We start from the raw sequence: 16189 nt of genomic DNA on the forward strand, positions 1-16189 counted from the left end.
TCTCGCATAACAAACCATGTCCTCATAAACCATGAATAAACAGATTTACCAAAACAATAGCCTACTGCTAAGTCACATTCAGTAGACATACTTGGTCCTCATAAACCATGAGCAAACACACAGATATTAAAACAATAGCCTATTGATAGGTCAGCAAACTTGACATTGTTTCTCTTGATATCTCAATATTGTAAGCTATAAAAAAAAAGCTTTAAATATTAGTAATATTTGTTATTTCTCAAATGTGGTAAAAAACAATATTATTATAATATGTAGGCCTAGTAATGGTTAAAATGCTCAATTTTGCATAGATCTGGCATGTTAAACTTTAAATTGGTCTTTAATGCACAGGACAGAGATGACATCAGAATACAAATTCAAAATTCTGAAGATGAGTGTTAGATGTATGCTTGCACTCTCTTATGGTCCACATGCAAATAGATCATTTTCACTGGTATAACCAGGCATTTGTCATCATCAGATTTCAACTTGCATTATTTTCATCATTTAACAACAGTAGTTTATACTGCAACTGTGTAAACGTTTAATCTTACACAGGGCTCGAAATTAACTTTTTTACTTGGTAGCACCGGTGCTCCCAACTTCAAAAATTTAGGAGCACCAGAAAAAATTTAGGAGCACCACAAAAAATTTAGAGATGACATTGATATTTGTGTGCAATAATTCCAAAATGTGTATGTATTAAAATTCTAGAATATTAATGATGATGAAAATGACAATAATAGTAACAATGAATTACATTTGTCATTATCATGCTGCCTTGAATGTGCTTGAATGCAAGTTATCTGCTATAAAAAGTCTGTTACTTTCTGAAAAATAAATGTATAGTTTGCATCAAACAAAAATGAAGCATTGCAGTAAGAAATATTTATTTTGTACTGCTAAACAGCATATATATGCATGTCAGTTTAATAAATAATATTTCAGCTGCAAAACAAACAAAAGATTATAATAAAATATTAAATTCAAGGCTGAAAGCTGCAAAACAGTCATCAGTAACTAAATAAAAAAAATATATACATCTCATGAAAGAATAGGCAAAAGAAAGTAAATAAAGTCTCACTTCTATCACTATTTAAAAGTTTTGGTTTCAGTTTGTGTCAATTTAAATGTTCAGTCTGAGCTGATCTTCATTTTTCTGTGTTTGTGGAAAAGCAGGCGAGTCAGCCGACCCAATTTATGAGCAGGTTGAGCACCGGCGCAATACCGCTGTTTGTTATGAGACGCAGTTTCAGTAAAGTTTTTAGTAAAGGCGAGCTTCTTTGGCGATGATACAGTATTAGATTTGACTTTTAGCGGACATTTGCGCTGAACACGCAGTGAATGCAACGCATGGAGATTCGACCACCTTCTCCGAAAAGCACGTACTCGATTGATCTCAGCTGGCGGATCAATATTCACCACGTGTCATGATCGCTCTCATCTACGCCTCAACTTTAGGTGGGGTTTGCACTTTGCAAACCTGTGTGCTTTACGTTTTCACACTTTAGCCGTTTGCATTTCCCGTGGACATAAAAGCTCCCTCCCTGTCATCTAACAGTGGATAGCCTTGAGTGATTGACAGCTAATATGAACCAATATAGCGGCAGGGAAGAGCGATTCAGCACGTTTTAAAAAAAAAATCAAAACAGGTCGCACTAATGCGCCCAAATATATTATGAGGTCGCATCGATTAATTTTCGGGCGCATATGCGACCAAAATGGTCGCAATTTCGAGCCCTGTTACACATAATACTCACCGTGTGAATAGAGGCTAATCTAAAGAAAAAACTTTGAATTGTTATATTGCGATTCTCAATATAATAATGTATCGCTACACCCATATTAAATGTATTATTATATAAAAATAACTGCACAGATACAGGAACAATAAGAAAATATCTCTTCAGATCAACATTTAAAAGACAATTATATAGACAAACCTCTTTGAAGCTCACTCTGTTCAGAATTCAAAGATAATGGCTCATGAGGAGACTGAAAAACATAATCAAAACACAGAAAATAAAGCTAAAACAACTCAAGTGTGTGCTAAACAGACATTATTAAACATTATATTTAATACTACATACGGTTCAAAATATGCCAATTTTTAAAATAAAATCCAATATACCCTACCTTTGCTTTTTCATGTTTGTTACAGGAGAGAAGGTCAACTCCTCCACATGACACACTCTAAAATTACAATTGTATGTTGTGATATCGTGCAGAACAATGTTTTAAAATTAAACACAAGGTACTTTTTTTTATACAAGATTAAAATTGTAACTCTGCCAAATAAAACTCCACAGAGTATGCATCACAAACTTTTCTGGACAGTGAAAACTGATACAGAAGAAACTAAATCATTGAAAAAATTCATTATGTTGGTTTAATAGTGCACAAAAAGTACACTGTACAGGAAACTGGCCCAAAACAATTATCTAATACTTTACTATTTGATAGTGTCAGGCCCGGATTAAGAACTCAAGAGGTCTGTATTAAAAAAAATAAGAATAGAATACATTTTTTTCAAAACAAATCTATAATATATTGCCCACATTTTTTAAATAAATTATATATATATATATATATATATATATATATATATATATATATATATATATAGTCTACAAAGATTTTACTTATTTTTTAAGAAAATGAAAATTTTCTTATGAAAATGAAAATTGATGGTATAAGTACACTTGTTCAAGTTAACTGAAGCAGTACTAAAATATATATTTTAAAAGGTATTTATTACTATTCTCCACTGTGCTTTGCGAGAGCGCTTACTGAACAGCACGTTCGTTGACATAAGACTGCCCAGGCACGAATGCAATGTGAGTGCAGGCCGTAGGGGGAGACGGAAGGGGGGAAAAGCATGCTTCAGCCTGGTTCATGGCAACTGTACAGTGCGAGTACGCCCTCAGACACACGATGAATCCAGTCTGCACTGCCATTAGCATCCTCCACCTGGTTAATGCTAGCTTGCACATAACATTACCATAACGTCTTCTATACTCTCATTCTCCTCATCATGGGTCTGTTTGAAGGAGTGAATACATGAAACATGCCTCAATAAAGATGCACCCTCTCCTCTTTTTCTCTTGTGATTGCCAAATCCACTTGTTCACTCATTTTGATCTACGGCAAATACTACACTACAGTCCGCTCAATTCAGTGCAGGTTATTTCAAAACTTACAAGCACTTCACCAATTAAAGCATGCTGTTTAGTTAAAAAAAGTAAAGAAGGAAAGGAAAAAATCTGCATGCTTTTTATACATGGTGACATTTTCTGACAATTTAAATACAATGATAATAATAATATATGATAGGGGTGTAACGATTTATCGTTGTACGATTTATTGCGATGCAAAAATGTCTCGATATGCATCGTGGCGTTATGACGATATGATTACGATATGACGTCCGTTTTCTCTTATTAGTTGAGCTGTTTGCACGTGAGCTACGTTCCACCTGCTGTCGCACGTGAGTTCAGATTGCAGCAGCAGTAATGTTAGCAAACCAAGATGAGTGGAGTTGAAATAGAGGATGGCCCATCCTCTCAAAATCAGACGTCTGGCAACATTTCGGTTGTACAGTAATTGCTTTAGACTCGTCCGCTTTTTGACACGCATACTGGGTCACACATCCTAAGTTTTAAAGTCTTCACAGTGATTTACATACTTTGCACAGCGACAGGGATACCTCCTAATGGTGTTGAAAGAGTCACATACTGTATTTATAAGGTACAATTCACCCTAAAATATCATTCTGTCTTCATATGATGTATTGGCGGCCGCAAAATCACACATGACATGAGCTGACCGTGAGCTGTTACTACAAAGGGCGGACTATGATAGACGCGTGCGTATGGCAAGCCGTTTTAACATTTAAACCTTTGATCTGACTATCCATAAATATATTTAGAGATATCTCTAATTATATTTTGACTAGTCATAATTATAATTCGACTAGTCAAAATATAATTAGAGATATCTCTAAATGAATTTAATTAAATATTAATTACATATATTTATGGATAGTCAGAACAAAGGTTTAAATGCTAAAACGGCTTGCCATACGCGCGCGTCTGCTTCAGTGAACAGAACCTGCAGGTTGTGACTAATAAAGTAGTAAACAACATTCAGTTTGTGGAACAGAGTGATCTTTCAGGAGCAGCGTGGGAAGTTTGAACAGCACTTAGCAGTGTAAATGAAACCGAAAACGTACACATTATTTAAACAATCATATCGATTTTAGAGTTATGATTACGACGAGCTAACCCTTTAAAGCTAAATTTGAGTACAGAGGTACACAAAAATGCACGTCAACATGATACACTTGATAGCCTCTCAGACAGATACACATAAGTTCAGGATTATCTTATAGAACTGCTGATTACCTGGAAATGTAGATTTTTTTTTGCACACACAAAAAACGCAAGTGACCAAGCAAAGCCTTAAGCTCTCACTGTTAAATTCAATTGAATAGAAAGCTTATTTTTTTGCACCTTTACTTAAATTGTTCCTTAATTTTGTCTCTGTCATTTCAATAATATTTTTTAAGAAGTTTTTAAATTGTTTTATTTTCCAGAGACAGGCCTGTTTAATATATTTTCTAAAAGAAGGTTCAGTTTAACAAGTTGAAACAAAAGAAATACATAAAAAATAGTTTACTTGGTAAAATTTGCATTTCAGTTAAATTTTCAATTTTTATTCCAAATATCGTGATACATATCGAATCGTGAACACTATATCGTGATACACATCGTATCGTGAGCTGAGTGTATCGTTACACCCCTAATATATGATATTGACTATTTGCTAAGAGGAAATGCCTAGTTTCTAAAAAAAATGTTTTTAAAGAGAGGGAGGCAACCTTTATTAAGACATGTGCAACCTATTAAATGCTCTTCAACAGAGCCATGAGGTAGGAGAATATGGGTGAAGTAGCGCTAGTTGTGGCAAATGATAATCGACAGGCTAACCAGGGTTTGGGAAAGGGCGACTAATAGTGGTGTAACGGATCCAAAATCTGCAGTTCGGATCACTCTACGTTTTTTGAGTTATGGATCGGACCATTTTTTGGATCAGCAAAAAAGGGAGGAGACAATTTGCTTTCCATTTATACAAAAATGTTACTGCATAAAACATTGCTTTTAACAAACAGAAAATAGAACCTGTAATTTTAATAAAAAATAAAAATCAGGAAATAACCAGCTAAAAAAAAGTATTCAATATGAAATATGATCTTTGCTACTGTTGCTGATAATGCAAAATGTATAGAAATCTTGCACAACATATATTTATCTTCAATTAATGATTCAACAATTCACACATAAAACTTCATGTTTCATTATACTGTAGGTGTATTATATTTGAAAACCTATTCAATTACATAGTTTTGATGTTTGTTTGTCGCCATCTGTTGGTTACACAATGTAGTTGCTTTCACCAGCATCTTGTTTCATTAAACAGTGATTTTATTCTTACCATAATGAATGCATTAATGCAGGCTAAACAAACAGTGACAAAAAAACACCTTAATAGCCAAAAGCATTTATGTAGGTCCCACAACGTCATCATTATATTTTACAGGGAAGCCAAAATGCTTTCATTCATGCAATTTGAATGACACGGGAGGCGATCTCTCTGCGATTGTTATAAATGTTGGATTAACCTACAAGTTCAAAAAAAGTTATTAATCTACGGGTCACGCGCATTCCGAACCGTGGGTTGTGATCCGTATCGATCACGGATCAACAGTGATCCGTTACACCCCTAGTGACTAACGTCACAAATAAATAAATACAAATGAATTCTATTAAGATGTTGCTAACATTTGAAAATAACTTTATTATATATTTAAAATACCTATTTAGAGAAATAAGATAAACATCATCAAAACACACGAGGCACTTGTGACTTTATTTAACATTTGCATTATTTTAATTTTTTTTAAAATGTTTCCTAAAAATAAATGTATTTCCCATCTGATATCCAATGGGGAGAAAAAAAATAAGAATAAGTTCAGCAGACGGTATATTAGAACTCGAGTTGATGATCAATCGCGTCAAAACATGTTGCTGTGCATTACAAGCTACACCACTGGCGCTATTTAGTTATGTTGTCTCTGTCGGTCAGACATCACTTGTCTGACAAAATTTGTGTAAATGGCTTATTCCATCAATGTGTGTTATTAACCATTGGTTAATCAGGCCCTGGATAGTGTACAATCTTTAATAGTTTTAACTTTTCACTAATATGGAAATCATTAATATTAGCATTTTTTAGACTCTTAAATTAAACATTAACATTTTAAAGTGTGGTTTTCAATTAGGACATTTCTTTTTATTATTATTATTATTTAAATGTTATTTGTTGACATTTATAATGTCTTGTCATCAAATCATCATTCATGACTTAATTTTTTTGTGTTAAATTAAACTCCTTTTTGCATCTTAACATTTTATACACTATGCTTATAGTGAAACAATAACTGGGGACTACCTGCAGTAAGAAAAAACATGTACAAAACTTTGGTACCTTTGATGTCACTGATGTACCTCCACGTAAGCATGTCTTTATCCTTCCCCAACCTCACATGATGAGCAGCATCTTTCAAAGGATTTAATCCTCTGCTTTGACTCTTACCACCATTCATTCACTGTTAAAATATTATATAAGGTTAAACTTCACAGTTTATAATATCAATACAATACCACATATGCAAAGCAGTATTAATATATGTGACGTAGTGTAAAATTCTCTAAAGAAGACCAAAACAGAAAATAGTAATATAGTTATCAAATTTCATAATACAGTTATCACATTTCAAACCATTTAACAAAATATAAGTTAGTAGTGCACAATTTTGACAATTTGATCAAATAAAGTTATTTAACTTGGGTAAGTTAACCTCTTTTCATAATAAAAGTTCATTTATTCAAATGTACAGTTTAACTGAACACAAGTTTATCACAAAAAAACATTAGAAAAAATAAAACCACACATTTACATTACTAAATTCAAACATTTTGTTCAATCATGCTTAATAATTCAAGTTTAGTAAATTGTTTCTACGTCATATTTATGTTTAATATACCTTGTTACCATGTTATTTATACCATATTCGAATGGTCATTGCTTCTCACATAAAAGTATGTGTAGAAAAAAAATCACAGTTACATAGTGCATCTATCATAACGTTACATCTCATGGAATCAGACGGCGAATTGTTTACCGCGGAGGAGTGAGCTCTGCCCGGTTCTGGGTGAAATCGACACCGGCGCTTCCGAGCCAGATACAGGCCGAGCGCGTGCTATTATTAGCAAATACACATTTTGAAGAACTACGTCTGATGCTGCCATTACAAACACCTATTTCTAACGTTTATTTGTTCTCATCTTCTGTTCCCAGTCACTAATTATTATTGTCTAAAACAGTACGCGCCGGATATAAATATATAAATAAACTTGCTATTTTGAATAACAAGTGGAATAATACAGTACATATAATAATAAATAATGTACAAAGTATTAAAAACAAATGACTTATTTGTTTGATGTTTCACTGCTTGAAGCGCGACTGTCACGTCCACAGTCTTCATGAGGGACGTTTTCCCGCGATTGAATGTATGGCGCGAAATTGTGTAAGATTTGGCGCGAGTGTGTATAGAAATGCAGTACCAAGTTCCGCCTACAGAGGCGCTGTTCAAAGATCACACATACACATCATGGTTTACAAGACCATATTTGTAAAGGTCATAAAAAGCACACCAAGTGTAATAATAACCAAATAACAATGTAAACTTTTGAAACAAGTCTTATAATTATCATTTAGGTCATTGTAATGAATAATCATCATTTAAACCATTTTTAATATCCACTTAAATTTTTAGTTTATGAGACCACCAAAAATGGTCTCATAAACTAAATGGTCTCATAATGCTGGTGGGTAAACCTGAAAATTGGTTCCATAAACCACATATGCCAACACAAACACACACACACACACACACGAATGAATTCATAAACACAATATTATGAAGTTTTGCTTTAATTTAGGAAAAGAGAAACTCTTCTGGGCTAAAATCTGATGGGTTTTTTTCAGCGTTCTTACTTCAGTCTTTAATGTCAGGTGATCCTTCAAATGTCAGTGTAAAGTGTTGAGTACACTATTAGTGCTCAGTCGTGTTTTTCATAGTTACCAGTGCCGATGGAGTTTTTTAAAGCGTCATATTCTGCTGGAAACGTTTCATTTGAATGGTAATGTCCCATAAGCGGAGGTCTTGTGAGTAACTTCACAAGTCGGTCAAAGTCTACACCGGTGACAAGCTCATCTACTCCCAGAACCTGCTACTCTCTACCTACACGCTGTCAGCTGATGTTTCAAAACCTCAACACTCGCGTACAGAACAGCCTCAGCGTCTGCACCTCTTATCGGCACTAGCTGCAAGTCTACACCCCCTCTGTCCAGAAGTGAGCACAGCCTCTTGGTACCATCCCAGCAAGCATTTTTTTGGGGTGTTTAAAGGTGCCAACTGACCATCAAAAGTAAAAATGACTCATTTTATCTCATCCCAACAGGGAAACCACCAACAATAAAGAATGAGTTACTATCTGGTGTCATGGCTTTGCAATTAAAACAAGTTTAGTTATAATGGAGGTCATTGGGGGCAAAAACAGCCACTTGAACAATATGAACAATACATAAGGGTTAAAAGTCTAATAGACGGCTTGGTTAAAACCAGGCTAAATCTAGGCTGTCAGTGAGTGTGCACCCCTAACCCCGCCTCTCACAGTGACCTCACTAGCTCCGCTGAGTGCTTTGTGTCTCAGATTGCATGCAAGTCTGCAGCCAGATACTGCTGGAAGCTAGTCATCAAATACACAGGAACGAATGACTACACGTGTCAATCTGTCTATTAAACTATCTAATCTGTCTAGTCAGTCTTTTATTATCTTTTATATGCAAAAATATTCATTCATAAAAACATATGTATATATGAACACTGGGTCAAATAGGGTCCGTGCATTTTAAATCTAATAACAAAAATAACCCAATGTTGGTTTTGTCTATATTTAAATGAACGTGTGTAAACGCACGCTTTGATCAAACCTTTTATTCCCCTTGATGATATTGTGCTTTTTTTTCCCCTCAATGCCCTCCAAAGTTTCAATGTTTGGCCGTGTCTGCCATATCTGTTTTGTTTAAAAAAAAAAAAGGAAAAAAAAGGAATGCATCGGTTCCTGCATGTAGAATTCAGAAATCTCATGGCATTGAAAGAAAACTGGCAGCAGTTGAGTGCCGAGGTCAAAGGTCAGATGAGCAGGCATCACACCTGATAAACACCTGGGGCAACTGTACAGTAAAAAAAAAAAAAAACAACAAGATTAAGAAATATTGCTTTAATTTGAGAGAGACAAAAAAAACTCTTCCGTGTTAAAATTTGATGTTCCTCCAGCGTTCTTACGTCAGTCTTTAATGTCAGGTGATCCTTCAAATGTCAGTGTAAATTGTTGAGTGTACCATTAGTGCTCAGTCGTGTTTTTCATAGTTACCAGTGCCGATGGAGTTTTTTTTTTTAGAGCGTCATATTCTGCTGGAAAAGTTTCATTTTAATGGTAATATGCCATGAGCGGAGGTGTATGAGTAACTTCACAAGTTGACCATAGTCTAGACCGATGACATGCTCATCTACTCCCAGAACCTGGCAGAACGAAATGTTGCAGCTCGTCCGGTCTTCAATGATGAGCCCAAAAGAGGCCACTTCACAGAGCCAGCCCAAGGCTTAAGAGAACTGAGAGGCAGGACAAGATGGCGGGCTGGACTTGGTTAACTTTAGATTTTACACAAATCTCATTGTTTTGTTTTTCACCTAAAATAGTAATTAAAACATCCAAGATGTGTTTTGCCTCATCAAAATGTGGAATTTGATCAGCAAACTACTCATTCTAAGACAACTATGCCTTGGGCTAAATGACTTGGCTTCAAGTACGATGCCACACGATTCAGAAATGAAGGTACAGACTGCACAAACAGATAAACGACATGATGCATCTCATTTCACCACAACTAAAGGCAGCGACAAAAAAAAAGTCAAGCTCTCACGATGATGACATTTCTCATGCAACCCTTTAGCAAGCCTACATAGTATTTATGCCTAAAAGTCACTGCATGGGTAAATAAGAAACAAGCAACACACACACACACACACACACATATATATATATATATATATATCCATGGGCCACTGTAAAGTAATATGGTTCTGTCATAACGTTTTGAATGAAAATCTGCATTTGGATAAGACACCTTTAGTATAGTTTTGATTTTAAGGCATAATAAAGATCAAATGCAAGTACGAGTGGATTTACATTGAAAATTTCAAACGCATCAAGAAAACCATGTGCTAAGGAAATTTCAAACCATTTGGAACGCACAGAGACGAGCTTTTGTGCAAAAATGAACTTAAAGGTGCCTTTAAAAAAGTGTCAAAGTACTTTTGAAAACAAAAAAGCAAACCCCCAATAGGTGGCAGCAAGAGGCCGCTTTATTTGAGTAAAGCATTGAACGATTCATTCAGCCAAAGAAGCCAATAGGATGAACGGACAGTTGAATCAATCCCTGAATCATCGACTCACCCGAGTCTTCTTGGCGAAGGCCTGAATCGTTCGTGCAGGGAAACGTCGCTGTGTATTATTCAGAGATGGCCAACTGTTCTGCTGTTTATTTTATTATACTTATCGCAATGATTTTACTACTACTATCAATAAAATTAATATTAATAATGATAATATTGCCGGAAGTTGTACAGCGCATGCGTCACGTGTTCATCATCAGCATCCATGACAACCGTCCTGTGGGTGTTGTTTGAATCTCGCTGTGTCGATTGGCATCTGATCTCTGCGTCCTCCGTGACAATTTTTCCAGATTATCGATATTATTGATCGTTGGATACGTCGATTGATCGCCTGCTGTTCCCATCACTCAGGTTTGACCCTTTTTATTACGCTGTGCTTTGTGTTTGTGTTCAGTATGCCCAGATAGCAGGCAGTAATCGGCCCGAGCTCGGCTGCCCTCCGGCGCCTCCGGCTCCGACTCGGCATCGGCGAGTGTTATCCGGGCCGAGTGCGGCCCGCAGCTCGCTCGCGCACATGCGGTTGTGATGCGGCTGTAAAGCACTGGCCCGATTCCGGTCAACCATATGGCAACCGATTAAGGCTGATGGCAACCGATTAAGTTCTTATTTTATCTAGTAATCTGTTAGCTCCACGTTTAATGATAATTTGAGAAAATATTCATGGTACGATAGCAAAAAAAAAAAAAGAATATTTAGTGTGGATGGTCGCAATGTTTAGACGCAAACAAAACAATATTATTTATAAATAGATTATACATGTCATCTAGAGAAAAACTATGTAAAATTCGCTTATTTTTGAGATAGCACGCTCCTGTGCTGACTGTTTTTGTTTTAAAGCAGAAGTTGGTTTCATAATAAACACATGCGTGACTAAACTCATGATCCACACTCCAATCCAGACGGTGGCGGTAATGCTCCAAAAAGCTGGTTGTCAACCACCATGGCACGAAGATCACAAGAAGAAAAAGTTTGGTTTTTTAAAGACTTCACGTGGATTCAGGTCAGAGAGGTAAGCTTTTTACTGCTTGTGTACTGTATAATTAGCGAATTTAGAGCTTAAAACATTTCCACGGTGTTTGGTTGTAACAGCGTTTAGTAATTTAAAACAGTTTGATACGAAATGTAACTTGCTTTAAGAAACACGACTGGAGCTAATGTATGCTAACGCTAACAGTTACAAACACGTCTGAAAGTTCCTTTTCCTTTTACACAATGTTAGATTGTAACGTGTGTAGTAACTGAAAACTATTTTAATTATTTTAAAGAAATATGAAACGAATTTGTGTGTATGCTAACTTTGTGTTAAAGAAAGTTTCTGTAGACGAATCCATTAACTAACAAGGCAAAACGTGTTTTTTCCTGATTTAACATTATAAAGTACGGTGGATGTTGAAAAAAATCATTGTACAGGCGTATACTTATCCAACAGTAATAATTCTGTGATTATGTGTAAATAAAAACTAATCGTTTTGGATTAATAAAATATTATTGTTTATCTTGTTTATGCAGTTAGTCACGAAAAATGATCAAAACTCGACTGTTTACTATTCTCTTTAAATTATCCAAGAGAAATATATTAGTGTGCACTTTAATTCATATGTGTTAGCCTATGTGAATCAATTATTTCTTTTGTTCAAGCTGTAATGGTCAGTTAATGTAAAACTGAACGTCTTAAAGCAGATTTTGATGTTTTTTTTTATTTTTTATTTTTTTATGTTATTGACAGTGATAAGTTCTGATTTAAATGAATGAGTAACAATATTTGTTGGTTAAGTCTTGTTGTTCTTGTTTAACAAAGGTTAGTGAGATCATTTTGCAGAACATCACGACCAAAGAAGTCAATGGCACACTCTTTTGAACATGAATAGGCATGTTATAGTTGTGTGCTAAAAGTTTATTATAAGCTGTAAACTGCTGATACATTTTCAACATAGATTGAGCTTTTCAGACATTACATTACTAATTGCTTCACAAACAGCTGAAATGGTTTATTGTTATTGGCTATCATCATCAAACATTTTTCACAATGGTAGGTTAATCTTCATGGGTACAGAATAATGCATGTGCTTGGCCATCTTACAAATCTATGTCTCAGATTCATAAGGCTGTCGCTCTGCATGAATCTCCGAATAAATCTTGTGCAACCTTCTGTGTACTGATTATTTACACTATAGGTATTATATGCATTAATTAACTTTGATAGTATTTCAGGATTTGAACTTTTCTTTACGGGAGGTTAACAACAATGTGATGTTTTATTATAGATGCATATGAGGAAGCTCGACTCAAACATCCACACGCAACTGTGATTTCTGACTGGTAGACAGATGAGGATGATGATCGCCTGTCATACATCTAAAGACAGAACAGGTTTGTTTGCAATTATTTTAAACACATACTGTCTACATTATGTCATTGATCTAATACAACCTGTGAGTTTTGCCCTGGCACTATACTAAAGTGATTTTTGTTTTGTAAATGTATCTGATCAAGGGACAGTATAGACGCATCTATACCGTGATGAAGAAAAATTACTTGGAACAAAGAGGCTGGATAAAAGGCAGGTATGAAGATTTCAGAAATCAATGCAGCACCACAAGTACCATCACCATCAATGACTATGGCAGAAATCTTAAGACCACCATCAAGATGCACAGATACTGTACATTCCAGTACACCAGGCGTGTCCAAACTATGGCCCGCGAGGCTTTTTATAAATATCAATAGAATCTGGCCCGCTATACAAAAATGAACGTAATTCAATAAATAACCACCGGGTGTCGCTATTACATGCATTCAATTAAGCAGCAGTTCTTGTTATGATCTATATATCTATCTATCTGTCTGTCTGTCTGTCCATCTATCTATCTACACACAGTTGAAGTCTGAATTATTTGCCCCTCATTGATTTATTTCTTCTTTTTTTAAATATTTCCCAAATGATGTTTAACAGAGCAAGAACATTTTTACAGTATGTCTGATAATATTTTTTCTTTTGGAGAAAGACTTATGTTTTATTTCGGCTAGAATAAAAAGCGGTTTAAATTTTTTTATGAACCATTTTAAGGTCAAAATTATTAGCCCCTTAAGTCTTCAGAACAAACCATTGTTATAAAATAACTTGCCTAATTACCTTAACTTGACTAGTTAACTTGATTAACCTAGTCAAGGCTTTAAATGTCACTTTAAGCTGTATAGAAGTGTCTTAAAAATATCTAGTCAAATATTATTTACTGTCATCATGGCAAAGATAAAATAAATCAGTTATTAGAAATGAGTTACTAAAACTAATATGTTTAGAAATGTGTGGAAAATTTTTTTTTAACTCCGTTAAACAGAAATTGGGGAAAAAATAAACGGTGGCTAATAATTTAGGGGGGCTAACAATTCTGACTTCAACTGTATTTTTATATATATATATATGTGTGTGTGTCTGTGTGATGTATGTAAAATTTGGCCCGCCACAACGTTTGTTTTTTTGCATCTGGCCCTCGGCCCAAAAAGTTTGGACACTCCTGCAGTACACCTATGAACATTTACAGTCTTTGTTCTAGTGCAGTTTGAGATCAAGACAGAACTTATTGCATCTCATGATGTCTTTGTAAGAATTGAAGACATCACTAAATTTGTTAAGGTTTAATGCAGCTAGAAAGTAAAGATCAACTAGAGAATATCAGCAGTGTCTAACCCACTGTTGTATTTACAGAAGTTGTATGAGAATAAGCTACAGGTTGATTTATACTAATCTGTTATTTTTCTTTTTTAGCACGACTGACTGAAGTTTTAAAATCATGCAACGTCATAAAGCAGCAGCTGGGCCTGATTCTCACAAAACCAAAACAGACGTGATGAAATTCCAGATGTAAACACATTTGACCTTCCTTTGGCCAATTTGATTTAGAAAAGCTTGAAAATCAACTAAAGGAGCAGCCCAAACAAATGAAGAAACTAGTAAGTTCAAGCTCTTGCTAATTTCAAACTGTTTTAAGTTTATTTGTTTTTTTTTTATTGTTTTTTTTTTTTGCTTTGTAGGTAGCCTACTTTTTCCTTATTTTTTCTTTTTTTTTTACATTTTTACTTGTTAACTACTAATTATCTGTTTATCTTTTAATCACAGATGGAGTGAGGACAAATGTCCATACCACGCCACTGATAAAGAAGTGGAAAAATGCATTACAAGGTAGCTACAACTTGCCCCTGACAGGGATGGAGGAAGAAAGAAGAGAAAGCTAATGTGTCAAATGTCTACATCACTATTTTGTTTTATTTTTTAAACAACATTTTAAGTGTATTAGGATGTTCCCTGATACTTGAACAATTTGTTTCTTTCATTTGCATTTGCATTTATATATATATATATATATATATATATATATATATATATATATATATATATATATATATATATATATATATATATATATATATATATATATATATATGTGTATATATATATATGTATATGTATATGTATATATGTGTGTGTGTGTGTGTGTGTGTGTGTATATATGTATAGTATGTATGTATGTGTGTGCGCCAAATTCTGAAGAAACATCTTGATACATTTTTAATAAACGTAATACAAATAAAATTATAAATATAAATTGCACAGGACGTGTATATATATGAAATGTATAATCATCTCACTCATGTCTTGCTGTTTGTGCAATTGATTTTGTTCAAGTTTATTTAAAAATAAGTTTGATTTTATACTTCTGCAATTATATATATATATATATATATATATATATATATATATATATATATATATATATATATATTTGTTTGTTTATTATTATTTTAATGTTTTATTAAAAAATGTTTCAAGATGTTTCTTCAGAATTCTGCAGTACTTTTTACAAGTTTGACTTGGATATTTTACGGATTGTCATTGGTATTTTTAAGATGTTTCTTGCTATATCTTAAATTGGTTTCTATATTTAGGTTTATATAAAATTTAGCTGTTTGTACAAATTTTTAATTCAAGTCTATTGGGAAAACAGGGTTGTTTTAAAAACATCTGTGTTTGTGTGTAATTTTTAAATTTTTTGTTTAAATCTTTCTGTGTGTCTTTATTGTGTTTTATTGTTGTTTTTATATTGATATTCTTGTGCACTACAAAATTATTTATAAAATTTTAGTACTGTTTTTTTCTTGCAATCAATAAACGTTTAACATTTATTTATTTTGTAATTTGTCTGATTATTTTCGTTACAGAATATGTATGCAGTTTACACTTTATTCAAAGGTTAAACGCAGTGCTTACACTGTGTGTTTACATTATAGCCTGTGTTTGCTGTTATATAAATTCAAATGGTTGTAATACCATATATCAAGTACCAATGTAATACCAAAAGGTTTTATAAGGTGTAAAAATACGGAGTCGCGCCAGCTCCGGGCCGCAGCGCACATTACCCTCGCGCCGATTCCGGCGCGGATGCGCAGCGTCGGCTCGCTTACGGCCGCCGCATCTGGCCCGCTTGATTCGGGCCGGAATCGGGCAGTGAGTCCACAGGCATCCGGCCCGAGTCCGGCAGCCGGAAT

At 34.4% G+C, this 16189-nt stretch overlaps 2 long non-coding RNA genes across 4 annotated transcripts in view; one reads left to right on the forward strand and one right to left on the reverse strand.

Moving 5' to 3' along the window:
- The window catches only part of LOC141375766 (uncharacterized), a 34318-nt gene extending 26688 nt beyond the window's left edge, over positions 1-7630 (reverse strand). The window contains exons 1-5 of one of the 2 annotated variants that reach the window (XR_012384524.1): positions 7244-7630; positions 7106-7146; positions 6547-6667; positions 2137-2193; positions 1944-1995 (exon numbers count right to left, since the gene is read on the reverse strand). This is a non-coding gene — a long non-coding RNA (uncharacterized lncRNA). The remainder of the gene's footprint in view (positions 1-1943; positions 1996-2136; positions 2194-6546; positions 6668-7105; positions 7147-7243) is intronic. The other variant, XR_012384525.1, reaches the window with a different exon arrangement.
- Positions 7631-11599: 3969 nt separating this feature from the next.
- On the forward strand, positions 11600-15828 carry LOC141375761 (uncharacterized). Of its 2 annotated transcripts, XR_012384490.1 has the most exons (6): positions 11600-11654; positions 12910-13015; positions 13139-13209; positions 14412-14596; positions 14763-14966; positions 15474-15828. It is a non-coding gene; the product is annotated as an uncharacterized lncRNA (long non-coding RNA). The 2 variants fall into 2 exon arrangements; XR_012384491.1 differs by lacking the exon at positions 15474-15828 and having other exon boundaries at positions 13139-13205; positions 14763-14958.
- The last annotated feature ends 361 nt before the right edge of the window (positions 15829-16189 follow it).

Source organism: Danio rerio, chromosome 8 (assembly GCF_049306965.1).
Source record: "Danio rerio strain Tuebingen ecotype United States chromosome 8, GRCz12tu, whole genome shotgun sequence".
In the NCBI taxonomy this organism is placed as follows: Eukaryota; Metazoa; Chordata; class Actinopteri; order Cypriniformes; family Danionidae; genus Danio; species Danio rerio.